Source organism: Mesoplodon mirus, assembly GCF_964341445.2.
Source record: "Mesoplodon mirus genome assembly, chromosome: 2".
NCBI lineage: Eukaryota > Metazoa > Chordata > Mammalia > Artiodactyla > Ziphiidae > Mesoplodon > Mesoplodon mirus.
The window spans coordinates 58334708-58342584 of NC_138977.1; positions in this window are offsets into that span (position 1 = coordinate 58334708).

Consider the following 7877-nt stretch of genomic DNA (forward strand, 5'->3'; position numbering starts at 1 on the left):
TTCTTCCCATTATTGGGGATTAGGGGTTTATTCTGGGGGGACTCTGGGGAAACGGTTCCCACCAGGCTTCTTCCTAGTCTCCCTTCTCCCTCTAGCCTGTCCTCTGCCCCAAATGGCTGGCAGAGTCTCAGGACTGGAAGGGCCTTAGAAGTCACTGAGTGTAACCCTGACCTGGGCAGGTGTCCCCATCCTAATGCCCAGCAGTGGGTTCTTCTGCCTTCAGGTCACTCTCTTTTCTCCAGGACAGCCCTTCAGAGAGCTGGAGTGAGGGAGGGCACCCTCTCAAGTCTGCCCTTCTGCAGGTGAAACACCTGAGTTTCTCTGGGCTTTTTGCTTCCTGTGAATTGCCTCAGTTTCATCTGTAAAATGGGGATAATGCCCATCCCCTCGAGTTATTGTGAAGACGAAAGGAGTTCCTCTGTGTAAAGCTCTTGGAATGCCTGGCTCAGAGTAAGAGCTCAATAAAAGTTAGTTATCATATCATTCCTATCTTGAGTCCACCTTCCTGTGGAAGTGCTCGCAGCTCTTGAAGTCTCCCTGTTAGGACCCAGAACTGCGACAAGTCATATCAAGCCCCCTTGACCAATGCAGAGTTCAGGACAAGGCTGTAATATCTGCATAGTCCAGCACTGCCATTTATTGTATGTGTGACTTTGGGAAAGTTATATAACCTCTTTGTGCCTCAGTTTCCCTTCATCTAAAAAATAGGGATAATAATAGTGCCTACCATATAGCAAAGCACTTACAACAGTGCCTAACATAGAAGGTGCTCAATAAATATGAGCTATATTTATGTGGGCACTAGGCTTTGAATAGTTCAGTCTCACCTTTTCTTGATTCCTCCTTCTTTTTCCCCTCCCTTTCTTCTTTCTTTAGCAGCCACATCATTCTGGTGCATTAACTTAAGCTTGTGGTCAATTCCCCCACCTGGTCCTTTTTATTTAAATCATTCTGGATCACAGAGCCTCTTTTCCTTCCTTTCCCCTCCTCTTCTACAGACTTCTTTCTTTCACCATCGGAACCTTTGTGCCGTGCCCAAGTACATGTGGCACCATTCAAAACAAACTCAGTTGTCCAGCCTTTGAGGGCCAGGCAGGGCAGTGCCGTGGACAGAAAGACCTGGGTGTGAATTCTATCTCCACCATTTATTACCTGTGTGGCCCTGCCTAAGTCGCTGAAGGCCTCTAACCTCATTTTCCCCATCTGTAAAATGGGATTTTTCATCTTCTTCTCAAGGCTGCTGTGAGGATAAAAAGGCAAGTACCACTGACACACTGTCCTTCCTTATCCCCAAAGTTATGGGTGGAGGCTACACAGATAGATTGGGTAAAGGTCTTTCCATGAAGACTTAAAAAGTTTCTCCTCTCACTCCCCTCCCTCCTCCAAAGGGCCTCCTGGGAAACCTGACTGCCACTGCTCTATTTCAGATCATGCCTCTTCCCAGGTTCACCTGCCCGTCAGTCTGGGGTACTGCCCAGCCCTGAACCTTCAGTCAAGCAGGCATCGTCACTCTTCTTTTACAGGTGAAGCTACTGAGGTTAATGACTTACCCAATATTACACAGCTGGACAGTGGAGGAAAGAGGCAGAACATTCCTCTGGACTCCTAGGGCATTGGCCCTGCTGCCCCCCCACCCCAGCCTACCCTCAAGGTTCTTGGTCCTCTGGGAGCATCTGAGAAACTATGAGTGCAGTCATCCAGGCCACAGAAGCAATCCCTGTTCATCTCGAGGAGCCCCACCACTTCCTTGCCTTTCAGGGCTTCCCGCTCTGCCCATTCTGGCCAAGCCCTTGGCCTCACCCCTCATGCTCAGGGGAGCTGCTTCCCATCCCACCCCACCCCCAACAGCTGTGGCTGGGTTCAAGTGCTGTGCCCCAGGGAGTCTTTGCACAGACAGCCTCACCTTCCAGGATCTGATTTCCATCTGAAAAGCTGGCAGGAGGGCAGTGGGATTGAGAAGGTCCTTGAGGGAGGAGCATTTCCTGTGCTAACTGGGATCGATGTGGACCGCTGCTTGGAGAAGGGTCTGAAGGGAAGGGCGGGGGAGGAGGTAAAGGGTGATCTTTTTTTTTGCGGAGCACAGGCTCCGGACGCGCAAGCCCAGCGGCCATGGCTCACGGGCACAGCCGCTCCGCGGCGTGCGGGATCCTCCCGGACCGGGGCACGAACCCGTGTCCCCTGCATCGGCAGGCGGACTCTCAACCACTGCGCCACCAGGGAAGCCCAATCTTCTTAAATCAAGCTTTCTGGGGGCACTGAGGGAGGTCAGAGGGGCAATCGCATGACTGAAGGACTGCCTTTCTCCTTGGAGAAAGCAAAACAGGAACCGCCAGCCAAGGGAGGGAAGGTTTAATGGGCTGTGGTGAATTTGGAGGAACTGAGGCTTAGCCAAGCAACCTGGCTGAGGTCCAGGCTGGCAGTGTGCCATGTGTTAGGCTGTGTGATGCTGTGTCTGGGAGTCAGGAGCCTCCGGTTCTAGAACAAGTTCTGCTTAGTTTGTAAACTTGAGCAAGTTACACAGTTGCTTAAGTCCACATTCTTGGCATCAGTGTGAAAACAGAGGTGGGATTAGAAGCAAATCACCTGGTGATCAATAATCTGGTCTCCTAGTACTCACATTTCTAGCTCCCAGTGGACACAAACCTGGAAATCCCACCTCTTTTTAAATCGGCTCATCATCCCTCCCCCGTCCTGCTGGCTGCTCCTCCTGCTGTGCTGTCCTCCTAGGGAAAGACACACCTCTGCACAGGCTGAACATTGACCAGGTGTCAGACGTGGGGGCCTACAGGGGCGGGGCAGGTGAGGCCAGTGCATAAATGAATGTGGCCAGCTGTGGCCACTAGGGCACTCCTGCCTGGCTTCCAGATCCAGGAGATCACTGCCATCAGAATGTAGGCTCAGGGTTGCCAGCTTTTCTGATTTTTCAGAAGCCAGAAACCCAGATATTTTTCATGAAAAATTTCAGCTCCCAATTTAAAATTATTGAGAAACTAACTCAAAATTACTTCTAAACATTGTGCAGGCCAAACAAAATACATCTGTGGGCTGAATTCAGCTCAGGGCCCTTTCGCAACTTCTTTTTTTTTAATTAATTAACTTATTTATTCTTGGCTGTGTTGGGTCTTCGTTGCTGCGCGTGGGCTTTCTCTAGTTTTGGCGAGCGGGGGCTACTCTTCGTTGTGGTGCACAGGCTTCTCATTGAGGTGGCTTCTCTTGTTGTGGAGCACGGGCTCTGGGCGCGCGGGCTTCAGTAGTTGTGGCATGCAGGCTCAGTAGTTGTGGCACACAGGCTTAGTTGCTCTGCGGCATGTGGGATCTTCCCAGACCAGGGCTTGAACCCATGTCCCCTGCATTGGCAGGCTGATGCTTAACCATGGCGCTACCAGGGAAACCCGGCAACTTCTTAAATCTCTACAGGCCAGTGGTTCTCAACCTTGGCCGCACCTTAGAATCACACAGGGAGCTTTTAAAAAAAAATCACCAGTGCTGGGACCCAGTGCAGACCAATTGAATCAGAGTTTCTGGCAGGCAGGGCCTAGGAATCAGTACTTTTTCACAACTTTCCAGGTGATCCTAATATGCGGGCAAGGCAGAGACCCACTGCAAGACCCACTGCAAGTACCAAAATTACATTTTGGCACTGCCTATCACAGGGACTTTGAGAAGGTGAGAGGGCATCACAGAGTCATCAAAAGCCAAGCTTCTCAAACTTTAACATGCCCATGGATCATGTGGGGGGGTTAAAATGCAGATTCTGATTCAGAAGGTATGGGGAGGGACCCAGCCTCTGCAGGTGTAACGCCCCCAGGTGCTCTTTTTTTTTTTTTGGCTGCACTGGGTCTTTGTTGCAGGTGCTCTTTTTTTTTTTTTTTTTTTTTGGCTGCACTGGGTCTTTGTTGCTGCACGCGGGCTTTTCTCTAGTTGAGGCGAGCAGGGGCTAATCTTCGGTGCGGCGCGCAGGCTTCTCATTGCAGTGGCTTCTCTTGTTGCGGAGCACGGGCTCTAAGCGCATGGGCTTCCGTAGTTGTGGCACGCGGGCTCTAGAGCGCAGGCTCAGTAGTTGTGGTGCATGGGCTTAGTTGCTCCGCGGCATGTGGGATCTTCCCGGACCAGGGCTCGAACCCATGTCCCCTGAATTGGCAGGCGGATTCTTAACCACTGCACCACCAGGGAAGCCCCCCCAGGTGCTCTTGATGCTGCTCATCTGAGAATCACTCTCTGAGGAGCGAGAGTCCCGTCCAGCCTCTCAGCTTTGTCTATAGGAATCCCCTTGGCAATCCTGTCAAGGGTTGGAATAGGATCTCAGGGAGAGGGTGATGCTAAGCCAAAAGCAATGCTCCCCTTCTGGTGGGATTTCAGGCACAGTGACAGGCTAGTGGGGGAGACTGGGGGATGCCCATCCTCCCTCAGGTCATGCATACTGGCCATCCGCCCCTCCAAGGGATGGAGGAACAGCGGGAGGCCAGTGTGTCTGGAGTACAGTGAAGAAGGGGGAAGTAGTGAAGACCAGAGAAGTAATGGAGGGAAGACCATGCCAGGTCTTAAAGTCCATTATAAGGACTTGGCTTTTCCACTGAAGTGCCATGGAGAGCCCCTGTGGGACATGGGCAGACAGTGAGTTAGAAAAGGATCCTCTGGGGAATTCCCTGGCGGTCCAGTGGTTAGGACTCCGCACTTTTGCTGCCAAGGGCCTGGATTCAATCCCTGGTTGGGGAACTAAGATCCCACAAGCCATGCAGCACGGCCAAAATAAATAAATAAAAATAAAAGGATCCTCTGGGTGCTGTGTGAGGGAGAAACAGAGACTCATTAAGGTGCAGAGGTGTGGGCCCTGCTTTGAGTCTGGTTTACTGGGGCTCAGGTGGGCCTGGAATCTGCACCTAAAAAGATCCTAGTGACTGAATCTCTTATATAGTCCAGACGTCCCTTGTACAACTCCCAGAGCCCACGCAGGTTATTTTCTAGGTAACTGGCGTGGATAAGCTAGAATGCATTTTTAAAAAATATTTATTTATTTGGTTGCACCAGGTCTTAGTTGCGGCACGCATGTGGGATCTAGTTCCCCGGCCAGGGATCGAACTCATGCCCCCTGCATTGGGAGCATGGAGTCTTAACCACTGTGCCACCAGGGAAATCCCTAGAATGCGTTTTGACTGGCACCACTGGAGTTGTGTGGTGTGGCAGTCCTGCAGGGTCCACCCCTGAAGACACCCTAATTTAAGTGCTTCCCATCTACAGGAGAGAGGGTGCCAGGGTGCTCTTGGCTGGTAAGAATCTGGATGTACACAGAACAGCATGAACCCCAACTGGCTCCTGGCCAAGGCCTTGAATGCCTCTTTGTCCTGAGTTATTAGTTGTCCTTGGCAGCCCGAGGCAGAACTTCATAGATCCTTGAACTGTGAAGATGGGGGGAGCGGTGAGCTGTCAGTCTTCTCATTCCCTGTGGGAATCAGCATCCAGATGCGCCCATCAGCATCCAGATGTGCCCCAGGGATGTGTGACAAACAGCTCTGTGCTCACCTGAGAGAGGCAAGGTTCTTGTCAGGGCACTAAAGCTGTCCACACAAGGGCAGGTGTAAGCAGGTGGGTGAGGAAGCTCTCGGGTGTGTGAAATGGGCATAATGCTTATCACCAAGGGCTACTTACCTACACCACCTGTGGCATTATAGGAGGCAGTCTTTGCACCCATTTTACAGATGAGGATAGCAAGGCTCAGAGGCTCTTCACAGGAATGTGATGGGAGAAGGAACATGTGAGTTGGAAAAAGCAATCGCTTCTCCCACCCGAGCCAGCCTCCCAGTTCAAACCCCAGCTCTGCTCCTTCCGAGCCACACACCAACCCCCAAGCCCTACGCCTGTCCTCATCTGCAGAGTGAGCACCAAGAGGCTGTTGCTGACAGTAAACGAGAAAACATACAAGTGCTGGCCCAGTGCTGATGAACAGTAGGCGCTCAGTGAGTGCTCCTGCTCGGACCTAAAGTATCTGGGCTTGGGTGCCTTTTCTGAGGCGTGGGTCCAGCCCACCGGCCCTGAGGCACATGTCCACAGCATGATCCGGCTGCCCCTGGGCCCATCCCAGCCCATGACCTGCCCAGCAATCCAGTGACATGGTCTCTCAGGCCTGCCCTCCCTGGCCTTGGCAACTCTCCCAGCGCTCTGGCCAGGCCTTCTGGGCCCCTGCTAACGCTCACCCTTCCAGGAACTGGTCCCCACCCAGGGCCAGCTTTTTGAGAAGGGACAGGCATGTTTAATGTAAATGGCAGCTCCGAAGTAAGGCCCTTTCGTCCAACACTGAATTTGGGAGAGCCTGAGGACCCAAACCCTTTATGTGTGGCGATGGATGTTAACTAGACTTATTGTGATGGTCATTTTGCAGTATATACACATACTGAATCATTGTTATACACCTGAAGCTGATATGTCAGCTGTATTCTCAAACAAAACAAAACAAAATGACCCTCTAGTCCCATTCAGCTTACTGTCGACATTAATAAGTCTTTGTATCCCATCCCCTTCAACATAACAGTACTATTCCAGGAAACTCTTGCCCAGGAAGTAAAAGTTGTAAATCATTGTGTTGTTCATTCTAAGAAATTCCAGAAAGAATCATTTAAATGAACATCAAACTGCCGGACTCTTCAGTAAATAGCATCAAAAGAGAGCTTAGGACTTAAGCTTAAGACTCTTTGAACTCCTCGCCTTAAAACGTCTTTGTTGTGTCCACCGATCCTAAACTATATCACAATCTTTATGCAATCCTAGTCAAGGCGTCCTCCTCTGCACTGAAAGCCCCACCTGAAACCAGACTCCGAAATCTCACTACCGTGACTTTGCCCTCCCCATGCTGACACGCTGGGAAGATGTAGTAAAGCTGTCCCTTACTGGGAGAAGAGTCGGCTCAGCTTTGTCTGACCAACGGGTCAATTTGTGATATTTCTGGTGAGCCAGCATTCAGCAAGAAGAAACGGAGTCAGGGGGAGTCTTCCGCTTGACCTTTGGGGTGGGGGTGGGCAGCAGCCTGAGTCCAGGCTAGTCCACTGAAGACAGCTATAGCAGAGCCCCCAGCATCAGAGAGACAGTGACCAGGTGAGTTCTGGAAAGGCGCTCGGGGATCTCCTAGTACAGCCCCTTCCCTTTACAGACAGCAATCGGGGTCCAGAGAGGGGAAAAGGATTTGTCCAACTCACAGAGCTCACTGTGGTTTTTCGATGCATTAAATGAGTTAATATCTGTAACGTGCTTGGACACTGCCTGGTACGCACTAAGCTCTATACGTGTTTGTTAAATAAAAATGATGGAGAGTCTAGCCTAAAACTCAAGGCAAACTCAGGCTGACCTCCCAGATTTAGAAAACAAAAACTAACTTAAACCTTGAACCCAGAAGCAGTTTCTAACTTGCATCAGAACACGTGGAGGGCTTGTTAAAGCTGAGGGCTGGGCTCCACCTCCAGAGCATCTGATTCTGTAGATACGGGGGTGGGGGGGAGCTATCTAACCCGCTCCCTGGATGCGGCAGCTGGTCCAGAGACGCCTCCTTCAGAACTCTGGACCCTGAGAAATCAATCGCTAAGGGGAGAATTTCTGGCATCAGTCAGGGAGAAGTGGGGGCACAGCAGGTCCCTTCACGCTTCCGCAGGTAGTAGGTCTCCCCCAGCTGATATTTAGCGCTCTGCAGCAGCGCAGCGTCAGGGCAGGCGTCAACTCCGCCTGGCCGTGCCTCCGCCCACTGTGAATGTTCCAAGCCTCACCCCAGCGGAGCTGCTTTACCTCATGCTTCCAGCAAGAGGGGCAGCCCCTCCTCTTCGCTGGTGGTGGGATCAACAATCTGGCCACGAGAGATGTGTGCCGTGAGAATAAATCAGACACCAAGAGGCAGA